This window comes from Phaenicophaeus curvirostris, chromosome 14 (assembly GCF_032191515.1).
Source record: "Phaenicophaeus curvirostris isolate KB17595 chromosome 14, BPBGC_Pcur_1.0, whole genome shotgun sequence".
NCBI lineage: Eukaryota > Metazoa > Chordata > Aves > Cuculiformes > Cuculidae > Phaenicophaeus > Phaenicophaeus curvirostris.
Window position 1 is genome coordinate 350,050 of NC_091405.1, and position 15,162 is coordinate 365,211.

At 47.0% G+C, this 15,162-nt stretch overlaps 1 long non-coding RNA gene across 1 annotated transcript in view; it reads left to right on the plus strand.

Annotated features, from left to right (window-relative positions):
• The window catches only part of LOC138726618 (uncharacterized), a 126,833-nt gene that overhangs the window by 40,625 nt on the left and 71,046 nt on the right, over positions 1-15,162 (plus strand). The window contains exon 2 of the long non-coding RNA XR_011338460.1: positions 14,685-14,783. This is a non-coding gene — a long non-coding RNA (uncharacterized lncRNA). The remainder of the gene's footprint in view (positions 1-14,684; positions 14,784-15,162) is intronic.

A 15,162-nucleotide genomic window follows, 5' to 3' on the forward strand; every position in this document is an offset into this window, starting at 1 on the left:
TTGTGAAACAGAACAACGGCTTCTACTTCTATTGTGTGATTTCAGTTTCTTTAATGCACAACTGGTGCTTTGACAAGCCGCAGAGAAGAATTTGTTGGACATGATAATACTGGTAGAAAAATGTTCTCTCTATTTAGATGTCATGACTGTTCTCTTTTTCAAGTGAAAATTCTAGTGTCACATACAAATGTTACCTTTTCCTCTGATTATCTTGTACAAAGGTAATAGTTTTGGAAGAGATACAGATTTTTAATGCAATGCTGTGGTTCTGGTTTATAGAAAAATGGATCAATTACCCAGGCAGGCTTCAAAGAAGGAGACTGCCCTAAGTTATAAATGGTTCAGTCCCTTAATTCTGTTATAATCCTATTTGATATATAGTTCTCGGTGCTGCTGAATCCTTTTAGGGCTCTTTGATCAAGTGAGTACTTTCAAATGTGATGCCTCCTGTCATCTCACCCCCTAAAAATAACACAACTTGCCATTTAACTTCTCGAAACATTAGTTTTCACTACTTTTTTCTTTTTTTTTTTTCATCTAATAGCTAATTTAAGGAGAGAAAGGAGGACTACCAGAAACAAGACCTTTGTTTTGTTTCTCTAAGGCCACTCCAACCTTCCTGTCTAGGCTCATGGCTGACCTCTCGCCGAGGCAGGACTAGAGCACTCGTGATTCTCAATCAGCCATTAATTGCTGGTGTTTGGGTGTTCACTGGGATCTTAAATAATTGAGAATATCAGGTGTGTGAGAGATGCCAGAATATCACAGAAAGCTTCTGTTTTCTGGAGTGACAAACGATTTGGTATTTATTTTGGGACACCTTCTTGGATGCCTTGGGATGCCTTGGAATGCCTTGGAATTCCTCTCTAAGGAGCAGATCTCCGTGCAATGCCTCAGGTCTGGCTTTTTCAGCATCTTGAGGAGTCTTTTCCAGATCAGGTCATGGGACTCATTAGGTATGCATGTTTGACATAGATCCTTTTCTTCCTCCCCATTTTTAAAAGAGCACCAGGAAATTGCACAGTTACTAAGCCTGAGTTAATATTTTTTACATTATGGTGATGTGGTGCCTGAAATCCTGCTTTTCTGTTGGGCACTGTAACTGCTGTCACCACTAGGCAAAATCCAGGAGGAAAATTATTAATGCAAACAGAAGGTTTAATATTTGTCATATGAGAAAGTCTGGGTTTCCCTTCTCCTTTGCAACTGCTGCCACTAGTTCCATTCAGTGTTGGTATTCTTTCTTCTTTTAACTGATAAACACCAAGGTAAACAAAGGCAATTCAAGAGAGTGAGGGACTGCAGGATCAAATTGTCCAACCCTGGACAAGGTTTTCAGCTCTTGTAGTTGGAAATTGGCTTCTCCTGGCACTGCACTTGTCAGTTTCCTGCAGGAGAAACTTGGTCTGGGGCACCAGCATCCCAGGAGGAAAATGTAATTCACTTGCTCACAGGGATGGCTCAGCACCTCCTTTTTTGCCCATCCAGTCACATTTTCCAAGACATTGTTTATACCTTGGAAAGGGAAAACACTGGAGGACTGTGCTTGTGGTGAGTCAGGCAGACCACTCCCAGATGTGAAATGCATTTGAACTTTGTACCCTTGGAAGCTGTGAAGCTGTCAAGTCTGTGGGGAGCCGTCACTCAGACCACGTACACCTTGCAGTGGTAGTCTGAAGAATTTGGTTTCTTTTCTATCTTTGCCCTTCAGCTCAAAAGCCAGTCTGCTCTTGGCTTTCTTACACAACTGTGACCTGTCTTCCTGCAGATGTCTCCCTTTGAAAGGTAAAGAAGATAGGTTAAAACTTGAATTTCATTGTAAATACTCTTAAGAGGTAGAGTAAATGTCCATATCTGTCCTTTAGAGCAATTAAATTCACATACAGCCTTCCAAATGAAGTGCTGGAGGCACAACAGCAAACTGCCATGGAAATAGGCTGACTTGCGAAGAGGGCTACACAGCAATGCAGCTGCCTGCCTCTGTGTAGGACTGGATGTTTTCTCCCAAGAAATAGATTATCCCAGCCAATCATGTTTCTTTTTAAAACCAGTGCTCCCTCAGTATTTAACAAGTAGAGCACTGCTTCTTCGGCAGCACCTGGCAGCAGGACGGTGAGTTCTGTGGTGGGGTGGACTTTTTGAGGCGGTGGGAGCTTCCCGGAGCCGGGAAAATCCCAGAAAAACAAAACAAAACAAAACCAGGCGGGGGTCCTGACAGCCCCCACACGCTGGTCCCGCGCGGTGCCTGACGGGAGGGGGCGGTCCCGGCAGCTACCGCGGGAGATTTAAACTGCGCCCCTGGGAGCACCGCGAAGAGGAGCGTGGCAGTTTGAGCGGGCAGGGCGAGAAGGCAGGGTGCAGAGAGGACCTAGGGAATAGGCAGAAGACACCGAAGACCATGGTGGCCACCCGGCAGAAGGTTAAAGCTGCTCCGTGTGCTGCAGCAGGCAGGGTGGATGCTGCCACCCAGACGGAGCCACAGTGGGTGCAGGCAGCTACCCAGCCCCTGGGCTGCAGGCAGGGCCCCCCTCCCACACCGGCTCGTGCCTCTGGTACTGGCCCCACTTGTGAAAGCTGCGCTCGAGTGAGGGAACTCCTTCACATGGTGAAGGAGCTAAGAGAGGAGGTGAAGAGGCTGAGGACCATCAGGGAGTGTGAGAGGGAGATTGACCAGTGGAGCAGGGCCCTCTCACTAACTCAGCAGCCTGCTCGAGCTAGTGCGTCCGAACATCATCCACCTGCAAACTGCACGGTTGGGGGAACAAGAAATGGGGACTGGCAGCAAGTCCCTGCCAGAGGAAGGAAACCTGCTCCCCTCACGCAGACAGCAAAGCCCCAGATCCCCCTGGCGAACAAGTACCAGGTGTTGCAGGTGGAATCCAGCCATGAGGATGAGGATGGTGGCTCCCACAGCCTAGAATCCTTCCCTAGGCTGCACCATTCTCAGAAAAAGATAAAAACATCCTCCATCAAGAAGAAGAGGAGGGTGATTGTTGTAGGGGACTCCCTCCTAAAAGGAACAGAGGGACCCATTTGCAGACCGGACCCGCTCCACAGAGAGGTCTGCTGCTTACCGGGTGCATCAGGGAAGGAGTTAGCTAGAAAACTTCCTTCCCTGGTTCACGAGACAGACTACTATCCTCTGATAGTAGTCCAAACTGGTAATGAGGACCTAACAAACAAAAAGGCCAAAGCCATCAAGAATGGCTTCAGGGCAATTGGGAGAATGATGGAGGGCTCTGGGGCACAAGTAGTATTCTGCTCCATCCCAATGCTAAATAGAGAGGAGGGGGAAGCCAGGATGAAGAATTCGATTAATACCTGGCTACGAGACTGGTGTGAGGAGAGGGGCTTTGGCTTTTTTGATCATGGGGGGGCTCACGCACCCCCAGGCTTTCTCGCTAAGGGCGGGACACATGGGTCTCCTAGGGGGGCTAAAGCCCTTGCTAAAAACCTAGCCAAGCTCATAAATCGAGCTTTAAACTAGATGTGAAGGGGGAGGGGGTTGAGCCCAGGCTAGACAGGAACGAGCCTGGACATGGGGAATTGGTGACTGGGAGAGGGTGCCCGGGCGAGGACCACCAGTACCTCACCACACAAAAAGTGGGGGAGAACACACCTCGGGGTGCTAAGGGAGATGCAGGCACTCTGGTGTTAACTACTCCAGTTACCAGGCAGTTGGGAATGAACCCTGTTCCCTCTAGGAGGGCTGAAGGCTCGGCAGCTCAGCTGAAGTGCATTTACACCAATGCACGCAGCATGGGAAATAAGAAGGAAGAGCTGGAAGCTGTCGTAGGGCAAGGAGCCTATGATGTCGTTGCCATCATGGAAACGTGGTGGGACGACTCATATAACTGGAGTACGGCTATGGTGGGGTATAAGCTTTTCAGGCGGGACAGGAAGGGTAGGAGAGGAGGCGGGGTAGCCCTCTTTGTAAGGGAGGACTTGGACTCCATTGAGATGGATTGTGGCCATCAGGAGGTTGAGTGCCTGTGGGTCAAAACCAGAGGAGCCCACCAGAAGGTAGATTTTGTGATGGGAGTCTGTTACAGACCACCCAACCAAGGAGAAGCAGCTGATGAGCTCTTCTATAAACAGCTGCGGTCAATCTCTAGATCAATGCCTCTCGTTCTTGTGGGAGACTTCAATCTGCCTGATATCTGCTGGGTGTACAACACAGCAGAAAGGAAGCAGTCTAGGAGGTTCCTGGAGTGCGTGGGAGACAACTTCCTCGCACAGCTGGTGAATGAACCAACAAGGGATGGTGCCCTCCTGGACCTGCAGTTGGTGAACAGAGAAGGCCTTGTAGGGGATGTGGCGGTAGGTGGACGCCTAGGACTAAGTGACCATGAGATGATAAAATTTTCTGTTCTAGGTGAAGTGAAGAGGGTGGTTAGCAAGACGGTAGCATTAAATTTCCAGAGGGCAGACTTTGATCTCTTCAGAAGGCTGGTTGGTGAAGTCTCATGGGAGACAGCACTCAAGGGCAAGGGAGCCCAGGAGGGCTGGGAGCTCTTCAAAAGGGTGGTCCTAGCAGCTCAGGAGAAAGCCATCCCCATGGTCCGGAAAAAAAGCCGGCAGGGGAGAAAGCCAGCTTGGTTGAATAGAGAGATCTTGAGGGATATCAAGAAGAAGAGAAATGTTTATGGGCTCTGGAAGAAGGGACAGGCCTCTTGGGTGGACTACAGGAGGGAAGTGAGATTGTGTAGGGAAAAAATCAGAAGGGCTAAGGCTCACCTAGAAATTGGATTGGCCAAGTCTGTGAAAGACAAAAAATCTTTCTACAAATATATAAATAATAAAAGGCGGACTAGGGAGACCATACAGTCCCTATTGGACACAGAAGGAACAACAGTAACAGGGGATGAGGAAAAGGCTGAGGTACTTAATGCCTTCTTTGCCTCAGTCTTTAGTTGTAAGGAGGGTCGTTCCGTCTGTGTACAAACCCAGGAGCTAGAGGAGCATAATGAGGCTCCCGTGATCCAAGAGGAGGGGGTCAGAGCCTTGCTAGCCCGACTAGACTCCCACAAGTCTATGGGGCCGGACAGGATTCACCCAAGGGTATTGAAGGAGCTGGCGGATGTGCTGGCCAAACCCCTTTCCATCATCTTCCAACAGTCCTGGAAGACTGGGAAGTCCCACTGGACTGGAGGCTGGCTGATGTTGTGCCCATCTACAAGAAGGGTCGCAGGGAGGACCCAGGAAACTCCAGGCCTGTCAGTCTGACCTCAGTGCCAGGGAAAGTCATGGAGCAGGTGATCTTGAGTGCTATCATGAAGCACATGCAAGAGAACTGGGTGATCAGGCCCAGTAAACATGGGTTCACAAAAGGCAGGTCTTGCCAGACTAACCTGATCGCCTTCTATGACAAAGTGACCCGGCTACTGGATGAGGGAGAGGCTGTGGATGGATCTTCCTGGACTTCAGCAAAGCCTTTGACACAGTTTCTCACAGCTTTCTGCTTGAGAAACTGTCAGCCTCTGGCCTGGACAGGCGCACACTCTCCTGGGTGGAAAACTGGTTGGCTGGCCGGGCCCAGAGAGTGGTGGTAAATGGTGTGAAATCCAGCTGGAGGCCAGTGACAAGTGGGGTTCCCCAGGGCTCAGTGCTGGGCCCAGCCCTGTTCAATGTCTTCATCAATGACCTGGATGAAGGCATCGAGTGCACCCTTAGCAAGTTTGCGGACGACACTAAGCTGGGTGGAAGTGTCGATCTGCTGGAGGGTAGGGAGGCTCTGCAAAGGGATCTGGACAGGCTGGACCGCTGGGCAGAGTCCAATGGCATGAGGTTTAACAAGGCCAAATGCCGGGTCCTGCACTTGGGGCACAACAACCCTATGTAGTGCTACAGACTAGGAGAAGTCTGTCTAGAAAGCTGCCTGGAGGAGAGGGACCTGGGTGTGTTGGTTGACAACCGACTGAACATGAGCCAGCAGTGTGCCCAGGTGGCCAAGAAGGCCAATGGCATCTTGGCTTGTATCAGAAACGGCGTGACCAGCAGTTCCAGGGAGGTTATCCTCCCTCTGTACTCGGCACTGGTGAGACCACTCCTCGAATACTGTGTTCAGTTCTGGGCCCCTCACCATTAGAAGGATGTTGAGGCTCTGGAGAGAGTCCAGAGACGAGCAACAAAGCTGGTGAAGGGGCTGGAGAACAGGCCTTATGAGGAGCGGCTGAGAGAGCTGGGGTTGTTTAGCCTGGAGAAGAGGAGGCTGAGGGGAGACCTCATTGCTCTCTACAACTACCTGAAAGGACGTTGTAGAGAGGAGGGTGCTGGCCTCTTCTTCCAAGTGACAGGGGACAGGACAAGAGGGAATGGCCTCAAGCTCCACCAGGGGAGGTTTATGCTAGACGTTAGGAAAAAATTCTTTACAGAAAGGGTCATAGGGCACTGGCAGAGGCTGCCCAGGGGGGTGGTTGAGTCACCTTCCCTGGAGGTGTTTAAGGCACGGGTGGTTGAGGTGCTGAGGGATATGGTTTAGTGTTTGATGGGAACGGTTGGACTCGATGATCCTGTGGGTCTCTTCCAACCTGGTTATTCTGTGATTCTGTGATTCTGTGACATCCTAGACATAGTTCCAACCTGTTCAGATGTTATTCTGCTTCTGCCTCCAGGTTATTGTATGTTCAGGTGGAAACCTGAGCATTTTGAACTCCTGAACCACCATCTGCTCAATCTATATAGTCTGTTTATCAAAGGGTTTAAGTGCATTGTAAGGTCCAAACCATTTTATGGAGCTCTGCCAGCTGAAACTAAATATTAGTCTCTGTATATTTTGAAAAACTGTCACTTTGTGGGCCCAAAGAACTTGGAGACCCCAGCTGGTAAGCAAAGAGCAGTGTCACATTTTTCATGGTTAGGGGCTCCACTGGTCTCCAGATTATTTAGAAACCTAATCGGTGAATTTGCCAATCAAATTTAGATCTGAATTAAGTCCATAATGGCATCACTGAAGACCTGTATCACCAACAACCACTGCAAAAATTCAAGCCTTGGGACAATAAACACACAAGGCATCTATACAAGGTGTTTAGCTTCACGTTCAATAAATCCCTCCTAGAAAACAGAAGCTAAACACAAGTGTGATCCTGCAGGCACTTCTTCCTAGACAGCAATGTCCTAATCTGTCATCATTAATATCAGAAAGGGTTTGCTATTGATTTCTGTGGCTTAAATGCTCCTTTCATTCCCCCTGGTCCATAAGGCAGATCACTGTGGTTAAGAGAAAGGCAGCTTTGGAAAGCTTCAGTCCTTGGTCCCGTAATGCAATTAGTGACAGTGAAGTCTGATTCTGCACATCAGTGCTCTAGATAATCCAGTGAAGGCCATACTCTGGCATGATGTGTGCTACTGGAATGGATTGCTGAGCCTTAAACCTGACCTGGCATCAAATGAGAACCTTCCTCCTTTAGACATTTTATTGCTGCAGATCTCATGCTGGAAGTAGGTCAGCAGTGGCTTTTGCCAGCCCTGGGCTCACAGAAGCCACATGCAGCTTGTCTGAGGGTGGGCCAAGGGTGTGCGATTGAAGGGAGAGAAGGAGGCAGAAGTGAGGAGTAGAGGCGGTGCCTTTGGAAGGAACTTTCTCCTGCATCTTCCTGGTTTGACCGGGCACTTGTCCTGAAGCAGACATGTCATGGTGGTCCTCAAGAAGTGAGAATTGGAGTCAATGAGGGGAAACTGTAGAACGTTGTCATTTTCCCATGTACTGCTTCTCATTGTAGACTGCTGAGCTAGTTTGAACTCTGTCATGTCTACTGCTGTGTGTCGCCCTGCTGACCGGAGCATAACTCCTGCTGCTTGACAGGACCTCTGTGAAATCAGGCCCTGGGAGTTGGAGAGAGGGGAACAGGAAAGCAGGATCACTCCTGAGATGAGCTCTGAGCACACAGCTGCCCTAGCTGAGAAACTTGCCAGCCTTCTACATAAACCCACTCAAGCCACTCTTTCTGATCAAAGAACAAAGTGGTTTAAGCTGGATAAAACCTGTGCTGGTGACAGACTGCACTGATAGGGCCAGCTTGTGTACTCCTTCATTTAGCAATGGCTTTTAAGGATTTTGATTTAATTCTTTAGGACTTAAACATAAGCAGAAAATTCTTACAGTTAATCATACATATTTCTTTTAATTATGGAGTTGACAGATTTAAAATAGAGTACTATCTCTGCAGTTTTCCCTTTAAAATGTACTGTTAATGTACTGTTCTGTCTCACATTCTGTTTCTCCTGCAGCTGAGTTTAACACAGGGCAGCTAAAGAGACCACAACAGAGAGCAGTTTACTTGTTATTTCTCAAGGAGAAAGTGTTTTAGTGACTGTGTAACCTCCAGAACCCCAGGACACATCTGATTTCCCTCACCTCTGCTGTGACTTGTCCCATGACATGGGGCTATCGATAACGTATGTATCTTCTTACTGTAGTGCTCAGTGCATTCTCCTGTAGGTAGGTCTGGGTAAAGAGCACTTGAAGTTTCCTTACACTTCTCTGCTTTCCCAGGGGATCAATGTCTTCATGGATCACATTCAGACACATTCAACATCTCACGGAGGGAGTGTGAAAGGACAACAGAATCACTTTCACTCTATCATATCCATTTCCTACTGCACTCCCTGTTCTACAACTATTGGCATGCCCGGAGGGAACGGGGCTTCTCAAGGTCGCAGGAGGTGGAAAATTGCCGCTTATCAAGGTACAGAAACTTCTGAATCAAGATAGCTAAGCCCTGACCTTTCTCAGCCTCCAAGAAGAAGTGAGTGGGCTCCAGTGGTGGTGGCAGCATGTCTGAGAGTGCAGTGGGGTGGGGAGTTTTTGGCCTTTGCAGATGAGGCTAAGTGCTTATTTTTAAAAAGGTGGCAGTAATCTTTGCATCTTCAGGGTTGGAATTTTCTGACTTTCTTAACTTCACATTACAGGAGAATAAGATTCCAGCATTACTGCATTTCACCCTCAGTTTCCAGTGGGATCTGTACCTGTGCCTTATAAAAATACAGAGCAGTTTTATGTGCTGTAGACTTGCTGGTTCACCCAAGTAGAGTTGTTCCATCATTGTTAAGAAGGAGATGCTGACAGATCATAGCCTGGGAGTGTCCAGCAGTTCACAGTCATTTATCAGATGAGATTGTACTGTGACTCTTGGTGGAGTGGGAATTAAGTCTCCTGAACCTTCCACATCTGACAGTAGAGCCCAGCTGCTCAGTTTCAGAGAAAGAAAGGAAGCAACACATTGCTTCCTTGCAGCCCTGTGATGGAACATCAAATCCCTGTGAACCTATCCCAGCAGAATCTCTCCCAATCAAAATGATGTATTTTGGATCTGCCAAAAAGAACTTTTGTCAATGTTAACATAATTCACTTCACTTTGCACCCTTGAGAGTGAATACAGACTGGCAAGTGTGTGCAGCGTCATATGAGGTGTCCAGTTACCCCTGGAACTTTTACCACAGAATTTTCTAATTATTTTCTGTTAATGGAATTTTCTGAGAGGAAACATCACTATAGTCACAAAGATACTCATCTTCCAATGAAGAATGAATTATTTTTTTTCCACCTGAACTTTTCGAGTTCATGGCCTGTATAACTGGATGATGTTTCCAGTCCCGTTTTGGCCCTCCATTCTGCAGGGTGTCATATGGGAGTTGTAGTTTTCCAGTTCTGCATGTACCAGAGCACCAAACTTCATTGTCATTAAGCCGACCTTCACCTTGCACAGGCTTTAGCTGGACTGCAGGAACCTGCTGTCAGCTGAGTACAGGAATCTTTAACTCAGACATTGTAGGTCCTGATGCCAGAAAGGCCACATTAAACCAGGAGCAGCTGAACTTGCTCTGCAAAGACCAGCAGATTTCATTGCCTTGTAAAAGCAGGAACCAGATGTATATTTTAATGAAATTTAATGAATTCAGTATTGGGCTGCCAGCAAGGGAGGGAGCAGAGATGATAGGAACTGAAGTGAGGCATTTATTCATTTCTTTGCAGAATTTATTGGGTCAAAACCAAGAAATACTTAAGCTGAGCTTTTCAAAGGGCTGTAGGTTCCAGCTCCCACTGACAGCCACGAGCTGCAGGCCATACTCCCTTTTGATTTTCCTGGGTAATCTAAATGGCCTCAGAGCACTTCCCAGCCCCCCTCCCCCCATCTTTTTTTGTTCTTGAAATGCTATGAGATGTGTGTGGTGCTCGTATAAGACAGGTAAATCTTTCTTCCCTGAGTAAGGAGGTTTAGATAATGTATAGCATTGTGCATAACACTCTAAAAATGCAAGTCCTTGAGTATCTTAGATGATTTCTTAACTTTACCAACTAGACATATAGGGATGTTTACTTTCCTCGTTTTACAAAGTGAAAAATGAAGAGGCTGAATAAGCTATGTAATCACACAACTGGATCAGAAAGATACTCTGGATTTCCCAATAGATTTATTTTTCTTGTGTTCTGTTAGCATTGGCTCAAGTTTATTTTGCAGCAGAGCTAGCATTCCCATGAGTGCATGACTTGGATGGTGGTAGGCTCCATATGGATTAATCAAGAAGTGTTTTTTCTGTGAGGCTTTATAGCCTGTAAAGTTCACTGCGATACTGAATGTGAGGAGAGCTGCTTCAAACCAGAGCTGCTTCAAACCAGCCCCTTCTCATGTGGAAGGAGACATTTCAACACATACAGCTTTGCCCAACTTGCACTTTTTTTTTCATTTTGCGAGTGATGTTTTGTAAATATTTGACTATTTGCCAATGTTTATGCCTCTTTTAGCCTTGAACAAAGCTTATTCCTCCTATTGAACATATCTGCCTTCCTCAGCATCTTTCCACTTCATTCTTAGGATTCCACATTTTTAACACAGAAAAATTAAATTCTTCTTATTGTTGTTAATTATGCTGACATCTATATCCTTCTACAGTTTTCTACAGTTCTTAGTTTCTTATTTTCATCTGTAGTTCTCAATTCTCTTCCTCTTTCCACCCGTTTGTTATCTAGTTTAAACATACTTAGCATTCAGAAATAGATACTTTTCTACTTCCCTCCATTTCACCCATTGGTTCCTTCTTTCCTATTTGCGTCCTTCCAAGTGAATTAGTGATGCTTTCAGTATCAGTCACAACTTTCTGTTGCATTCTTTCTGCTACTGTAAGTGGCAAGGCTAGTTTAGCTAACAGCTTGGCAAAAGCAACCAGATCCAGGGCAAGTGAGGGACCAGGACAGAAGGAAAGCTAAAGATGTCCTTTGTGTGGGACTCGACTCTTGCTCCATCCGAGTGCCCTAGGATGGTGACTGACAAATTTCCACTCGTCCTTAGGGTGGCTGAGGTAGATGTAAATAAATTACAACATGTGCCTGAGCAAGGAGCGTGATGGATTGAAATCCCATCCCAAATAATAAATCCCACAGCTATTTCCTAAGTAAGATTGGAGAAGGGAGAAGAGTCAGCTGTACTGAGCAGCAGTGGTTAGCCTCATTTGCCCTGAATTGCTTAGGAATGGCAAGGTTGTATAACTGTGAATGAGCAGCTGAGCAAAATTGTTGGAGGGAAGGATGAAAGGAAGATCTGGGTTCCAGGTGATAGGAAGCAGTTGGCCATGAACTGCATAACTCTAAAGTTCCTGAGCAAATCACTTATAAGTACATCGCCTGCTCAGTGCAGGAAGTCTGTGGAATTTACTATTTTTTAAAAATTTTCTGCTGATTTTTGCAATAGCCACTGTTTCTCTTTCTCAAACAGAGACCTGCATGTTTATGTGTTGATTTCTTGCAAGCAGAATTAAAAGCAGTCTTTCTTAGGTTAGAGTGAGACTAAGAAAAGCAGAGTGACGCCAGCCTGATCTCTACAATGTTGCTGGCTTACCTTGTAGAAATGCAAGGTATGCTTTGGCTTGGGAAGACGATTCACTTTTGGGGCCCTGGCAGCAAAACTTCAGGTGGGCTGCTCTCTGCAAATGAGTTGCCCTGGCAGTGCTCTGTGGGGACGTGTACCTGCTGCTGATCAAGGCTTTGCCTGGCTTGAGCTTGTTCCGTCAGGCTTTGTTTTTCTGAGCACTTAAAATCAATATAAATTAATAAAAAGAAACCCAACAGCACATTAACAACATGAGCTATGGAGCTGTTAAAATGCAAGCAGTCAGACTATGTTTAATCCACTTTCTTACATTAATGCTGGGCAAAGGTTTATATTTAAAATGCAACTATTGGATTAGGAGTAGATGTTCCTCAAAGGAAGCAATAAATGGTGCTCATGGTCATGATGCCTATGCTTATGCTTATGCTTGTTACATGGTCCCCCACAACATCCTTCGCTCTAAATTGCAGAGATATGGGTTTGATGGGTGGGCTGTTCCATGGGTAAGAAACTGGTTGGATAGTCATATTCAGAGAGTAGTTGTCGATGACTTGATGCCCAGGTGGAGATCAGTGACTACTGGTGTCCATCAGGGGTTAGTACTGGGACCAGTGCTGTTTAATATCTTCATCAATGATATAGACAGTGAGATCAAGTGCACTCTCAGCAAGTTTGCAGATGACACCAAGCTGAGTGGTGCAGTTGCTACACCAGAAGGACAGGCTGTCATCCACAGGGACCTGGACAGGCTGGAGGAGTGCAAACCTCATGAGGTTCAACAAGGCCAAGTGCAAGGTCCTACACCTCAGTAGGGGCAATCCCCGATTTCAGTATAGGATGGAGGATGACAAGATTGAGAGCTGCCCTGCAGAGAAGGACTTGGGGATGCTGGTTGATGAGAAGCTCAACATGAGCCAGCAATTTGTGCTCACAGCTCAGAAGGCCAACTGTATCCTGGGCTGCATCAAAAGAAGCGTGGCCAGCAGATCGAGGGAGGTGATTCTGCCCCTTGGTTCCTCTCTTGTGAGACCTCATCTGGAGTATTCAGGTCTGGAATCCTCAATGTAAGAAGGATATAGAACTGTTGGAACGGGTCCAGAGGAGGCTACAAAGATGATCAGAGGGCTGTAGCTCCTCCCATACGAGGACAGGCTGAGAGAATTGGGCTTGTTCAGCCTGGAGAAGAGGAGGCTCCAAGGAGATCTTATAGCAACATTCCATTACCTGAAGGAGGCTACAAGAAAGCAGGGGAAGGACAGAGGCTTGTGGTCAAGGACAAGGGGCAAATGGTATCAGCTGGAGAGGGGCAGATTTAGACTAGACATAAGGAAGAATTTCTTCACCATGAGATTGGTGAGGTCCTGTAACAGGTTGCCCTGGGGAGTTGCGAATGCCCCATCCCTGGAGGTGTTCAAGGCCAGGTTGGATGGGGCCTTGGGCAGCCTGATCCAGTGGGAGGTGTCTCTGCCCATGGCAGGGGGGTTGGAACTAGATGATCTTTAACATCCTTTCCAAGCCAAACTATTCTATGGTTCTATGGAGAGTTATTTAAGGGGGTGGGGGAGGGTGTATGTGCTTCTCTGGGGCCATCTGAAACAGTCACCTGGCCCATCTGCATTCACCAACAGCTCAGTGTCGAGTGACACCGTGTTGTGATCCCTGCAGCACCTGGGCCTCTGGTGATACACAGCAAGGCTGGCTGCTGGGAGCAGGGCAGCTAAGTCAGGCAAGTGCTCCGACCAGTGTGGCAATGGTATCTGGCTGTTCAGGCACCTTTGAAGTTGTCAGAGTTTCATTATTGCTCTGAGATATGTTCGGTCACAACTCAGCCCCTTTCTGGCTTTGCAATAGCATCTTTGTAGTTCTCTGAAGTTGTGTTGTCCCATCCCTGGAGGTGTTCAAGGCCAGGTTGGATGGGTCTTGGAGCCCCTGATCTAGTGGGAGGTGTCTCTGCCCATGGCAGGGGGGTTGGAACTAGATGATCTTTAACATCCCTTCCAACCCAAACTATTCTATGATTCTATGATTCTATGATTCTATGATTCTATGATTTCCTTCTTAATGAGCATCCAGCCCTTATGTGCTCTTTTGCCCTTTAGGGCTGCCTTCCAAGGAACTCCATCAATCAGCCTTCCAAACAGGCCAAAATCTGTTCTCTGGGAGTCCAAGACGGCTGTTCTGCTCATTCTCTGCCTTGCTTCTCCTAGAACTGAGAATTCTATTGTCTCGTGATTGCTGTGCCCCAGGCATCCTCCACCCCTCACTTCTCCCACAAGGCTCTGAAGTTCACTGGAAATCATAGAATCATAGAATCATAGAATGATTTGGGTTGGAAGGGACCTTAAAGACCATCCAGGGATGAAACATCCATGACTTCTCTGGGAAACCTTGGCCAGGGCCTCCCCACCCTCACAGCAAAACATTTCTTCCTAAGATCTCATCTCAATCTCCCATCTTTCAGCTGAAAACCATTTCTCCTTGTCCTATCTCTGCCATCCCTTATCAAGAGCCCCTCCTTAGCTTTCCTGGAGCCTGTTTAGGTACTGGAAACTGTTTTAAGGTCTGTCTGGATCCTTCTATTCTCCAGGCAGAACAAGCCCAACTCTTTCAGCCTGTCCTCTTAAGGGAGGTGCTCCAGATGTCCATGCTTCCAATACAACTTTTACTATAAAATTATATATCTGTGTCCTTGTGGAAGTGGATCCTCTTGCAGGGTTCATTTCAATACAGTCTCTACTTCCAGTGTACTTCTACTTCTTCCTTGCTTTCTGTGTCAGACTTGCCTACTCTGACGTAGTTGTCCAGTTTTAGTTATTTTATGAGTTCTGGTATAACCTTTCTACTTCATTTATTCAGAGTCATAGAATCATCCTCTCTCCAGCCTGGTCACTCAAGTTCCAGCAAACTTCTGAAAGCATATGAATGTCTCCATGCCTCAGTTGCAGGACCAAAAACGTAAGTAAAAATGTGTGCTTACTTTGCAACTCATGAAAGAAGTGCTAGGTTTTGGTATAGACACAGAGTAGAGTAACTGTCCTGCAGCCTGAATGTCACAGGACCAGGGATGGCAAGGGGAAAGGTTAAGGCAGGATGAAGTTACACTTCTTACACCCCTGCCTCCACAGCTTCCAGGAGAACTAAACTTTCGTACAGGATGCTCACAACCTCACTACTGTGTCCTTTGTCAGCCCTAGTGTCACAAATGAACTTCAAAACAGCATCTTTGGTGGTGAGGACCTACCTGCACCAAAGAGCTTTGAAGAGAACAGGTAGAAGCTGAGAGTATTCATTACAACAGCAGGTTTGAGGCTTCCTTTTGGTTGAAGCAGAGACC